General features: G+C 39.5%; 1 protein-coding gene across 1 annotated transcript in view; it reads left to right on the forward strand.

The window, feature by feature from the left end:
- arvcfb (ARVCF delta catenin family member b) overlaps positions 1 to 14,229 on the forward strand; it is a 204,219-nt gene that overhangs the window by 1,309 nt on the left and 188,681 nt on the right. The gene's annotated exons all lie outside the window — the stretch shown is intronic.

Consider the following 14,229-nt stretch of genomic DNA (forward strand, 5'->3'; position numbering starts at 1 on the left):
TACTCTATAGCACACAAACTGTGTCTTTACTGCAATAGAATATCATTTGATATATCAGGATGCTTTGTTAAAAGAGATCTGATGTGATTTGCATAATTAACAAACCCAACAACCCCTTTGTGTTTACTTCAGTCAGTGCATGTAGCAGGTTAGCCCCCACCTGCCATACGATGGATTGTAGGGAAAACAATGAAATGAAAAGACAATTTTATAGAGGCACTTAAAGCAGAATTTTTCGCATGTGAAATCTAGTGTACAAATAAGGTGTGTCTGCCAGTGTGGTAGTGTATCTGTATGTGTAATGTTGTGTAGGGCATCTAAGCCTAACAGACTTCGCCCCCCCCCCAGCTAAGCAAAAGCAGAATAAGGGTTGCAGGTGCAGGAAAAAAGAGAGAGAGATCCACACTAGTCACTGGGGGCTAGATGGTCGTGAGCACTGAGGCCAGGTGCTCCAGATTGTTGGCCAAATCAATCGGGGACCTTCACAGTATATATGCATTATATAATCTGGTCATTTAATGAGGGAAATCATTACAGTAAAATATGTTGTTGATCTGCTGTGTCTCAGAGATTTTAAGTTTTTTGCCAAGGTTTTGCACGGATCACATGTGGACCTTAGAATTTAGGCCATTCATGCACTCCAGAGATTGTCAGACAGAATGAGAGTCACAGAGCAACAGTGAATGCATATTCCTTCATTCTTGAAATTAATTGCCTTTTATTGCTTTTAAACAATGAGAAATTATAGTCAGAAGCTCGGAGGATGATTAGATATTGTTCTATTGCTAGATAGATGTCACGCTGCTCTAAGATTGAGCATGGACCAGTATGTTCAAAATTCAGTCTTGGTCATTGCAGATGAAATACTTAACGTACTTGCAGCTTTTATTATATTGTAAAAGTTTGTAGGATCTTGCTCACCTGAAAGGCCAGTCAAATCTGCAGTGGTCTCCTCAGATGCTTCTGTGTCAGCACATCCAGAAAGTAGCTCATTTGGAAAACAAAATATTTGCAACTCAAACACAGCGCAGTCTCTGGACAGGATGAAAATGTCCACACCACCTGTGACTGTGCTGAAAAATGAAAAACGCTCTGTAAATGGGGGCAAACAAGATGACCTCCCATGAATGCTAATGTTAAAAATCCTATTTTGTCAATTTCATGTCCTCTATTATATATTCTGTTTTTCCTGAGACAAAAAGCACAGTTGTTAGAATGCGCTACTATAATCACCAGTTAACAAGCTAATTAATGACCAACAAAACATAGACTGTGGTGAGCACATAACTATATGCTTTTAATTCTGTTGAATTTGGGGTGTCTAAATGCATAATGAGTCACAATAGTTAGTATTTATGTATCCTTTCTAAAGGAGAGAAAACCACCAGCAGGCTTTGAAATAGACTGCCTCTTTTCTGTGGAGTAAATTCTTGTATCACTACTTGAAGATCTTAAAGGTTAAAATGTCATTTTTCTAATGGACTTGACAAGACCAGAGGTCAGCTTTAATCTCAAGAGCAATTCATGCTCTAATGCACTCATTTATTAGGAAGTACAATGCCTGAAGAAGATGTAGTATTCCTAACTGTCAGCCCTGCAGCATGTTGGCAATTTGGATATAAATGTAGACGCTGGTTACTGTCAGATCCTGTCTCTTTCTCAAATCTGCAGCATCTGAGTAGTCATGGCACTATCTGAAAATGAGTCTCTGGTTTGAACATTTTACTCCATCCATCCATCCATCCATCTATACTGCTTATTCAGGACTGTGTCTCTGCAGATATTGACTGTCCCTGCTCTCTCACACCTGTGTGAAATGTCAGTATCAGAGGGACATGTGAGCCGAGCAAGAAAAAAAAAGCAAGCAAGAGCATTGTTTTATGTGATGAGGGTTAAAAAGCTCTTGGATTTTTCACTGTCATGTGTGTCTGAACACTGATGCCAATATTTTTGTGTCAAAACAGCCAGGAGCCAAAATTTTGTATTATCATTTACGTCATCCTCATGGCACTTGAAAAAGGAGTGTAGTAAACAAGAGAAAAAAAAGTCTGCATGCATTAATTGGGTTTGCAATACATTGCAATAACACTTGCAATGTATTGCACTAGGGTGGTTTAAGGCAGAAACTTCCAGGGATTTAATATTTCCAGACCGTGAGTATTCCTTATTTCAGTTTCATCAGAATGGATCATATGGTGCAATACAAAACTCCTCAAAACATTTTGTATTTTTAAAGAAGATTGGAGGGGACACCTTTTTCCAGAAATTAGTAAGTTATGATACCTCAACTCTATAGCTCTAACTTCTTGTAGTTGGGGAATAGGGTTTGAGGAACTTCAACTGTAAAAACAACTTACAACAAACAGTTGGTCTTCAGATATTCAGATTAACATTTACGTAAGGTAAAAACATCATGATTCTTCTCCATCAAAAGTTGACATGAAAGAGAGAATGAGGGCGTTATTTTAGCTTTTAATTAACTGCTAAATTCCTGTGGGCCTTCTTCACAGTACATGGCAGTTTTCCTGCCAGGTGTAATTAATTTCAGTAAAAGCACAGGTAAAGCTTAATGGAGTGCTTCCCTTATTAATATTATTAATTACACCTGTCCTCTTCCTGCTATGACATGTAAAATGTCTGCTGTGGAAAAAAAAACAATTTCTTATCCTAGCTGATTAGACCTGTGCGCAGGTTGAAGTTTGGGCGGAACAATTACACAAGACCACCAAATACCACAAAACTAATCAGGGCTAGTCTGAGCGGTTTTAATCAAGCGCAGTCTAAACATGGCCTCACAGTGCTCAGCAGAGGTCTAATCATGGCATGGAGAGTGAAAACAGTTGTGTGGGTGGATCATAGGTGTGTGTAGGGCCTTTAAAGAGGAAGACTTAATAGTTTAGACCCTGACCACAATGGACTCTGTGCTTCTGTCTTCTACAGTTTCAACAGCAAAGAAGAAATAACTTAGCAGCACTATTATACAGAAATGGTATTATGTGTTTGTCAGGTCGGTCCGAGCAGAAATGATAAGTTACACACTTGAGTGCTTAATGCATAAAGTGGCAGTCATGTTCAAAATGTTTGCAGTGTTGCTTGACTGAGTCATACAGAGTGGTAATTGTCAGCAAAAGTATCAAAGTCACATTAATTATTACAAGTGGCACAGGCGCATTTCCACGTATTTGCTGCATATGGAGACTGAAGTGATAGTGATTCAGTCCTTCTGCTGTGATGGATCATACATGAGCTGTGTTTTGTGGCTGTTGTGAGCTGACTGAAGCGGTCTGTAATAGCTAATGGTCAGGGTAAAGCCAGTCCAGACCCAGAGTGAATGGTCCTTTGTGGGACAGACACCTGCAGAGCTCAGCCTCCTGCTCCTGAAGTGATTAACATGCACCTCCAACCTCTCCGGCCTTCCCACTCCCCAGTCCCTCGGCCACCCATCCTGGCACTGCTCTGTTGTCTTGGCACCTGTTCTACACCACCCATCCTGCAAAGGCTATAACTCATGTCTTTGTCTGGGCTGAGCCAACACAGCGTGACTACAGAATTGTGTTAGGATTATATTGATTGGCTCTGTCAAGGGGTTAAATTTAGAAGTTTTGTGAAAGATAGATGGTGTGGCTTTGTTTTAACAAGGGATTTTGAGATGATGTGTACAAAATATGTTTAGCTTTTTTTTAATGTCAGTTTTAAAAAAGTATTTGCTTTTTCTTGTAAGCCAGTGGAAAGAGAGTTGGGTCCCAAAGTGAGCTGCATTGGTTATTTTTCTGCCACAAAAGAATTGGAGCAGGTAAGCCTATTTTTAAGGTTAATAAGTGAACTCTTTTTTTGCTCAGAATGATAAGGGTGTCAATAGTAAATACTGTGTAAAATAATGACTTAGGTAAAATATATAAATATCAAATGTTAGTCAGATGTTGTTAAAGATTAGCTTGTGTTTTTCACCAAAGTTACAGTACTATTAGCTTTTTTCTTGGACAGGAATAAGTGTAAGAATGCTGATAAAATATATAGTGATATATTAACGTCCATTTCTCACAGTATGAGTGAGATAAATGTTAGCTTCTCCAGCAGATCTTTCATAAGATCTTTCATAACTTAAGCAAGTTGTTTTTGTACCTAAACCTAACCAAAACATTACCATAGCACTGTCACATTTTTCAGCTGTGATTTTTGACAGGTCATCTGTGGCACATCACCCGCTGCTGTGGGGGCACTATTTCAGGAAACTCTCCCATGGGTTTTATCGGAGGGTAGGGTCAAACAACCTATATGGCCTATATGGTCATTTAGGTTGGAGGACTTGCTGACATGTCATAGGCCTATAATCAGGATGATTGATCTGCACATACTTTTAGGTTTCTTCTCTTTTCATTATAACAAAGATACAATAAAAGCTGAGTCATAAGTCCTGTTCCTCTCAACTCCAGCCTATAATGTAACACTTTGATATTTTTGTTCCGTCTTCTTTTTTCATAACAGTACCGTTTTTTATTTGAACTGAGAGCTCAACTGATTTTGTCTGGGATTTCACTTATAATGTAGAATGTCATGTGTTATCGCTGTCATGTATTTTCCGGATTTTCAAGGTTTAATCACGGTTAAATGATACATTTGTTAGTTGTAGCTGAGTATAATGAAGAGTGAACTCCTCCACCTGCTCAACTTGTATATCACCAATGTATATTACCAATTACAACTCATATAACCCAACCACAGATTATATCACATATTATGAGAGCATTAAAAATCCTCAAAATATCACAGTATCATAATTAGTGTGATTTGTTCAACACAAACAATTAATTTGTAATTATAATGCATGCTTCTTAAACAAGGATTCTTCAATATTCCCATTGCAGCTTTTCTTTTATACCAGCAGAGATATTCTCAGTCAACGGAGATATTATTATGAGTCATATTCTCAGTAGGTTTAATTTTTTTCTCAGTCTGATGCAGTGTTGTGTCCTTAAATGCTGGGGTCAGTGCAGGCAACTCTCTGCTGCCAGACACACGATGACGCTTGTGTCAAAATTGGTTTTAAATCAGATTTTCGTGGCATCATCTCCCTACCCAATTGTCGGGACCTCGGGTGGCATTGTTATTAGAATATCAGCCGGCCTGTGCTTTGTAACATGCTGACTCGCTGATAATCCACTCCCCTTTCTTACGCCCTCCCTATGTTGTGGTCTCTGCATTAACATAGAGGGCTGATTGAATTCCTCTTCTGATTATTCCTGAGAACTGTCCCATCCACACTCTCCTCCTCCCTCTGAAATAGCTATACATCTTTATTTTTTGTTTGCAAGCACACGTGCACCCACACAATCACACACATACCCATGCTGAATAGTCTCACTTAGTGTACAGTAATGTGGTGTTTATATGGTGTCTACCATGAACCATGTCTGTCTGCTCATCTGTCTGTCTATCTGTCTATATTCTGAAGCCCCCCCCCACCCCCACCCCTCCCTCTCTGCTCCACTCCCAGTCTTGGGTCTGTGTGCCACAGGAGGATTAACCCAACCCTCTACATTCTGGTGTGCCTTGATTATGTCCAGGGATAAGAGCTGCTTAATTGTAATCACTGGAGCTGTCCTGAGCAGCGTAAACACTGTGGTAGGAATCAGCTCAGGCCACACATTGAAGCCTGGCGTACAGCAGAACACGGAGAAGCAACATTTACCTAGCTGCTGAAAAAATCTAAGATGCCCACATTTTCTCACTAATAGACTATCTCTGCAAAGGAGGATATATATTCAGTCCCATTTGTCGGCAGGAAACTACTTAACATATCTAAATTAAATTCATCAAGCACTTCACACTCTTAATTATAGATGCTGAGCCGTTAGGTGTAAACGAGAAACAATGATATTGAATATATTTATCCATTTAGGCATGGCATTGCTGTGTGTCAAAAAATGTTATCATTCTTAAGTGTGTTCAGTAATTAAAACCAAAGTTAGATTATACATCAACTCTAAGTATTCCTGCAGTTATTATTGCATTTTAAACTGAATGAACAGTAAGTCAGTGGTGAGGCGTAAGACCCATTTAAAATGTTGTCAAATTTGTCACTTTACCAAACCTTGAGGAATATTCTCCAACACACTTGGCACTTCTCAGTATTTAGTATAAATGCTTTCAGCAGCAACTCTCTTCACATCCATTCGAACAGTGCAGCCACAGTCTCTACAGTAGTGGAGGGCCTTGACTTGCCTTGCCCATGAGCACCTCAGTAGGACCTCTAACAAGCTCAAAACACTTAGATTAACTAGAATCTACCATATCAATGTCTCCCTGTGGCATCTCCTACGCTGGTGGCATGCTTTGATCAACTGATATCTCAGTAACAGGAAATAATGTAATCTGTTTAGAATTCATTCACATATCTTACAGTTGCAAATCTTCAAATTGTTAATTTGCTTGCAGCCATTCTCTCTGATAATTTGTGGTTTCGTTCCTATTTGATGTTTGCAATGGAGCTTGAAAGTGTGAAATGAAGTTGGCACATCATTAGATGGTTCATGGGGAATAAAGCACCTGAGCAGTAGCTGTAATTTATTTGCTTTAGTAAGTAATTGCCTCACAGAGAAAGACTGGGGGAACTTGATGAGATAGTACGACACTTGAACATTTCTCCGCAGCGTCTGTGGTGAGATTTTCTGGAACTTTGGGTCAGCACACCAAGCTCCTGCCTCCTTCTGCAGTTTGTCAGTTATTGCACTGAAGCATTATGCCTTTCATTTTGAGTGTTAAGCCTACATGGTGACAATCCCACATAGTTTTCCCCTATTCCAGGTGAGGTGACTCTTCTCATAAGGATTTATGAATTGCTCTTAGTCAAGTGCATTCCTGGTTAGTGTTGGACTTTGCCAAAGCTGTCTGTTTGGGATTTTAATGAATAAAATCTAATGTCTGCTAAGAAGTAGAACATATCCATTTTGGTGACCTCAGGATTGCATCTCTGCTTTTTTTCTTTTGGCTGCATTAGACCCAGATTAGCAGCAGAAAGGGAAGTATGGGTGAGTGAGATGCAGTGTGGGAAAACCCTGTCCTCTTGAACTTTCTACTGAGTGAAGGCCCAGTCCTCTGGAGAGTACAACTTGATGTCTGTTCCACTGACAAGGACATCTTTATGCCAAAAAAGCCTCAAATGAAGATTTTCTGCAGAACAAGTAAATTGAGGAAACTCTCGTGTATAAGGAAGTCTAGTGGAACAGGTTGGCCATCTGGCATTTTAGTCACAGAGCTGAGGTCAAATCTCAGGTGACCTGTCCTTGGTGCAGTACAGCATAACAGCCAATTACTGCCCTCTTAGAATCCCCCCTGATGCACTTTGTCCCATTTTTCCTCTCCAGTGTGTGGATGTTAATACTAAGCGGAGGTTACAAGAATATTAGAATAGGATATGTGTCAGTTATATTTTTGATGTGTGTTATACAGTTATGAATTTGAACATTTTTGGAAATACACCCATTAGCTCTCTTGCCCAGATTGATTGATACCACTTTATCAGTGTGGCAAATATAAAGCTACAGCCAGGAAACAGTTAGCTTAGCATAAAGACTGAAAATAGGGGAACAGTTAGCCTGGCTTAATATATTGAAAATCAGTGATTTCACAGATTAACATCATGAAGTCAACATATTTTTACACTTTGGATTAAACAAATGAGATATAGCATTTTAGTGAGCTTTAGAAATGCTGATATTGTTGATATTGTTACATCTGGACAAAACTATGCTTTGTTTCCAGTCTTTATCCTAGGCTACACTAACCATCTGCTGGCTGCAGCTTCAATTTTAAAGATAGAAGTATCGATCTTCTCAACTAACTTATAGCTAACTAACTAAGTATTTAATAAACAACTAAGCTTTTAGTCATTCAGTAAGTAAAATCTCAGAAAATATTTTTGTTATAATTTGTCATTTCATTCTAATTTAGATGAGAAATTGAAGGCCACTTAACTTACCACTAGTTATATTTTATTGAGCTTTAAAGATAAACATTACAAATACTGTTGACACTTGTTAAATGTAGAGGCACACAGCCCACTGACAGCATGGGATTCCTGAAACTGAATTTGAAAGGACACACAGGGAAGCAGTCAGCAACAGTTTTAGTGTAGTGAGACAAAAAAATTCTTAGGGGTGTAAATGAATGCAGATATGTGCGAACCTCATTAGAGATTTAGATGTTTAAGTTCTTTTCATCTGACTGCATTGATGTTTGCTCTCCTGCTGCGATGAGCTAAACTATTTACTTTTCCTGAACATTCACAAGAGGTGTAATTGAGGTTTGGAAGGTAAGAGAGAATACATGAATCAATTTGAGGGATTTAACTGAAAAATTGGAGCACAAAATTACTGCTTTAAGGAAGTAATGAGATCAATCTTACAGAATTTCTGTTTGAAATGAGCAGTGAGTAATGCCTTGCTTTTTATGAGCAACAAAGACAGCAATTCAATAAAAACCCTTGTTTTCTCAGTAATAACCAAAATCGTCATCACTCAGTTAAACAGTTTCTTTTTAATCATGTTCACAACTATCATTTTCCTTCCTATATACATAGTGAAAGAAATGATTTTACACTTGAATCCAAAAATATCTAACTTATAGGAAGTGTTAGATATTATGGTAAATATGCATATTTGCTTTCTAGCTGAGAGTCAGATGAGAAGATTACAATCTCTCTCATATCAGTTGCTTGAATATGAAGTGACAGTCTGCTATAAATTAGCTTAACATAAAGTCTGAACACACAAGGAAACAGCTAAACTTACTCTGTCCCCAGGAGATAAAATTTGCCTACCACATGTTATACTCATGATTTAACATGTCTTATTTTGTTTGTTAAATGTATTTTTTAAAAAAACAAAGAACAAGAGTAAGTGACAAGTTTTTTTGAGAAATAAGTGCTGGCCTATTGGGCGGGAACAGTGCAGTGAGCTCCTGGAGTCTGTCTGGCAAATTTACTGTGACTCGAGGAAGTCACTGCTCCCCTTCTTTAACCTTTGGATAGAGCCAGGTAAGTGTTTATGCTAAATGAAGCTAACCATCCCTTTGCTGTAGCTTCATGTTTAACTGACTTCAAATGGTGTTAATATCCCAGCTTATTGTCTGCAAAATACTGAATAAGTGTATTTCCTAAAATGTTGAAATGCTCCTTTAAGTTGAAGTAAACCCACCCCAGGATGAAAAAATCCCTCAAATTAGAGCACTTAAAAATGTGATAAATCCATTTTAAAGAAAGTGACTTCCTCTCCATCTTTGCATAAAAGGAGAAACCAGTGCTAGTGGTGTTTTAACTCCTGCAAGAGAAATATAGTCTTTATGTCCATTTCCATGTTTGTTGCTGTGGCCGAGCATGGCAATGTGACAGCTAATTTATGTGGAGGTCAAGCGAGATGCCCCCATGAAGAGGCTGTCATATAAAGACAGGAAAATGTTTTTCTCCCCTACTTAAGAGCTGGCAGCAAATATAAAGGGACACTGTCAGAACATGAATGTGGCGGAGGGGATGCCAGCGTATTCATCAATACCAGGCTTTATGTGTGGGAGAGTTTTTGATGTGCAGGGCTCATGCTGCAGCGGTCTTCGGTGGATGGTGAAAGCCAGGAGCTTTGCCCAGCTGGGACTGCATGATGGTGGATGCAAGCTCTCTTTCCTGCCTCCTACAGCGGAATCTTCTCCTAGGATGAGGACTCAAACAGTATACCATCCTGTAATGAGGACTTTTGGTGATTGGAAGTGACTCGTTTGTGACAGCTTAATTGGGAAACTCTCCTAAGTGCTTTTTTGGGTGCTGGCTCATTAATAAAGCATGTTTTCCCTCTTCATGTCTCTCCCTCTATTTGAAGTGTAGATTTCTCAGATGCAGAGCTCTGTGTACCATGGAGGAGAACTGCAAATGAGAGTCTCTATGCTACCCAAGGTTGTGGTTGTGATGAAATCAATTCTGGCTGCTGCAGAGCTTTGCAGCATAGAGGGCAGTGCTGCAGTGTGTATGAAGCTCTTTCAGCCATGGAACCAGATGTACTGCACTAACATACATGCTACACACACAAAAATGCCAAGCAGACCAATGATATGAGACTATAGGATGAATCAAGCTTACTCAGCACTTGAATCCACATAATTAGCCTAAATTCAATGGCTGATAATTCTCCAACAGGAAGAGCTTGGCTAAGCTTTTTTGTGCCCTACTTTGACAAGTGTGTTGAATAAATTCAACCACTTCACATGTCCTCTGTTGTTGCTGTGATGTCTGCGCTAACTTGTCATCAACATATTTGCAGGGAACACAGTAATCCTCTTATTCTGCTAGTTTCTCCACTGCAAAATTACAAATCAGTCAGGCCCTGGCCCAGCGCCTGCTGTGTGAGCCTCTATTTGTGTTGAGGTGTTAGGCTTCCATTACCTCTGCTCTTCAGCAAGTTCACTGAAGTCATCCTGCAGCAGCACTACCACACAGCATTCTGGGAGCCCGCAAGCACCACCATGGAATGAAATGATGTGGATCGATCAGTGCAAGCCAAATGTGCATCTCCTTCATGCCTGCGTGGAAATCAGAGCTGCAGACAGCCTCCTCTTCCATTTCTTTGATAGTACTGCAGGCCTGCGGGTGAGTGCTCTTGGATGGGTGATGGGTGTTCACTATGCAACTCCAAGATAGCTATATGCAGAACCAGCAGGAGGCCTTAGCTCCTAGAAGTCCATAGGGACAGAGGGAGTGAGGGAGAGAAGGAAAGAGGGAGGGGGCTGGAATGGAGGGGGATAGAGAGAACACTTGGCATTGCTGGAGCTCGGATTGATTTAATCATTCAGAGCATTCATTGGGGGCTCTGTGTGTGTGTGTGTGTCTTAGTTGGATGGGTAGAGGTAGGAGAGCTAGCTCTGGGGAAAATGGTTCACTAATAATGATGAGAGAGGCCGTCAGCAGCCTCAGCCACTGTGGTAATCAAACCTCTAACCTTGGCAGAGTTAGTGCTGTGATCTCTCTGCTCCAGTGCAACACTGTGGCTATAAGCTTTAACTATCAATGAACCCCAGCATACACTGATGCAGTATCTCGATAGGTAGTGCCTCTTTGTCTTTTTTTTAGAACTGAATAGGAAATCCCTTGTACTAATCTTACCTAATATGAAAGTCCAGTGAGCATAAGGAATAGTTTATAGTTCATTTCCCATTTAGGCAAAAGTACACAGTCATGTTACTGTGATAATATATGATGTCTAGTGAATGATGAATGATGAATGAAAACATATTCAAGAATATTTTCAGAAAAAAACATTTCTATCTTTCATCTTTCTAATATTCCCTTGCTGTATCAGTATGATATTATTGTCAGTTTGTTTACAACTTGTCTGATTATTTGACTTTGTATACATATCCAAAGATTGTGGTTAAGATCTAATTTTCTACTTTAACCTTCATCCCACTCATTCTGATCAAACAACACATATGAGGGAGGTGTGGGTGGAAGCAAACAATCCTACAGCTTCATATCTCTCCACAGCTGTGTGTTGCACTATATTTGTGAAGCCATGCTCACTTTAAATTTTAATGATTTGATTTAAATCTCTGTTGAACTAAACCCTATCCACACATTACTGAGGCTAAATATGCTCAAACTGCATCAGTTGCATCAGCTTTCTTCTGGCCACTTAGCAGTGGAACAAGCTGTCAACACAACATTAACATAGTATCACCTTATAAAGCTGTTAGCACCATGAAGCAACGTTAGCATTCATTTGGAGTTGTGTTTCTGAACTGTAAATAGAGCAAAACAATGAGCTGAAAGATGAGAAAACACTTGATAGAAATGCAGGGGAATGCAGAGTTGGGTGAAGGCTCTCTGTCTCTACAAGCAGCCACTTCAACATTGTACATAGTAATTTGATCCAATGCAGAATTGATCAGTGCAGCTTTAAAGATGATATATCAAAATATTTACTATCGCTACGGAGCCAATGTTTGCATTAAAAGCCCTTTACTTGCCAGTCTAGTGAAATATTGTGAGTTCAGCATCAAACTTCCTTCCTTTACTCACTCACTACAGTGGCTCACTGTCACCTCTTGAGGTACAAAGTATGACAAGATGGGGCTAGGTGGTTATCATGCCAACTTCAGAGGATTTCTCTGCAGCACAATACATAGATGTCTTTGACATAACAGCAAAACAGTTACTTATTCACATTCTGTTAGTAATTGAGTGAATAATTTCAGCTAAAATACTTTCAGACAACAGCCAATTCATGGCTTATAGAACCCTGTAGCATAATGGATAAAAGTAACATGTGTGTCATATTGTAAGAATGCTGTGCTCATCTTCTTTTAGGCAGTAAGAAAAAAACAAGCCTAATAAGAGGATTGATTCCACTGCACTGATTTACTCATCCTATATATGCTGATATCAATATAGTATGTCATTCTGTCACAAACACCCTCACCACCCCATCCCCCTTTTTCATCACTGAATCACTTCAAACAGATGCTAGCACCATGGATGACAGTACAGTGAGTAAAGGAAGGAGTGGAGGCAGGCGTGAGGGAGGGATAGATGGATGGCTGGAGGGACTGATGGGATTGAATGGTAACTGATCCCTCAGTGTTGCTGGTGTGGCATGGCTGAGGACGAAGCCATCTCCCGCAGGGGCCCAGTTAGCCCAGAGCATTTGTCATGGTGAATGATGTAATGGGCTTTGTTAAAGGATTGTGTATGTTGACTTATTTGTGAATGTGCACCAGCCCACTGTATGACATACACCTGAGCTCCCTTCCTCAGACTATGAGATCATATCACTGTATATGCTGGCTCTGGCTGAATGAATTTATATCTCTAGCACTATTTCTACTTCTTTTCTTCATTTTTTGTGTTGCTTATCACATTATGAGCCAGATCTACATTTCTGGTTTTAACAGTCTATGAGAAGTAAGCAAAATCTGTTCAGACCTGTCACTTAAAGAAAAGCATCACAGATGATAAGAGTTGTGTGGAACCGTAGCCTTTACAACCTGTGAAGATTACATTACATAGTGAGAAAATCCCCTTTCTCATATTCACTGGCTTTGATGAAATCTCTCTCACTCTGTGTTTGTGTGTGTTTTGAGATTGACTAAAGTAAGAAGGATCTGTGGTGTTAAGGACCCACAAAATTAGTGTGATGAGACATGTCTGAAAGAATTGTAGCTGTAGAATAAAACATTACCTATAGTATTGTCAGCCCAGAGAGTTAGAGTGAGAGGCGTGTTGGTGAGCTTCCGTTATATTAAATCTGCCCCTGTCAATATTTCTGTGTTAACAATGGATCAAATCACTACTTGTAATGCAAAAAGTGTTGCTTGTAGTGACAAACCCACAGAGAATTATTACCCAGCTCTGAAGATCCCCTTATCTCTATGAAGTGTTATATAATCTTTCAGGTAATGTTCTGGTTTTATGGCCTGCAACTTTGCTGTTTTGGTCTGTTAACATTAATCAGTTCAACAGAAACAGACTCAACAGACATAAACAGAAATGAATGCTAATGTTGCACTGTGTCTGCTGGATATGTAAATAGGCCACTGTTTGCTAATACATTGGCCATAAAAACTTTGTAAGGTCACCATGTGCCAATTTCCTGTTTAGCTTATTAACTCAGCTCATTGTTTTGGTTTTGCAGACTGCAGCTGTACTGTTTCGGTCCATTATCACTCCTCTGATAAATCTTGTGTCCACCCACAGCTGGCAGCTATTAGAGCTGTGAGAAAACTTAGCGGGAAAAGGTCCACTGTGTGCTACCTGCCCAGCACCAAACAGCAGATGGGCAAAGTTAGCCACTAGCTCGTGAAAAGAGCTAAGCATTTAGCAGCTAAAGAGCTAGATATTACCTTTGGGAGTTGAGGGAGTTTTGAGATCACTGTTAAAAGGAAGAGTGGATATTGGGCTTAAATTTATTAGGTGGCCAGAAAACTTTAATATAAGGAGATATACTTTTTCGGGTGATACTACGTCAGTGTTGTCTTAACAGTTTACTGCCCCAAGTGGTCAAAAAGCAGGTGTAATACAATAAAAAAGTGATTTAATCAGGGAAGCAGATTTTATTTTAGGCTATGATAAGATTATTTTGCCTATTTCTTCATTCCTTTGAGTCACATTTATGAAAAAAAAACAACTTTTTCATAAGTCGTGGGTGGGAGATTCTTTTTTTTCCCTAGGATTAAAAGTCTTTTTTCCTTCAT

The sequence above is a fragment of the Lates calcarifer genome, linkage group LG13 (genome assembly GCF_001640805.2).
Source record: "Lates calcarifer isolate ASB-BC8 linkage group LG13, TLL_Latcal_v3, whole genome shotgun sequence".
Taxonomy (NCBI): Eukaryota; Metazoa; Chordata; class Actinopteri; family Centropomidae; genus Lates; species Lates calcarifer.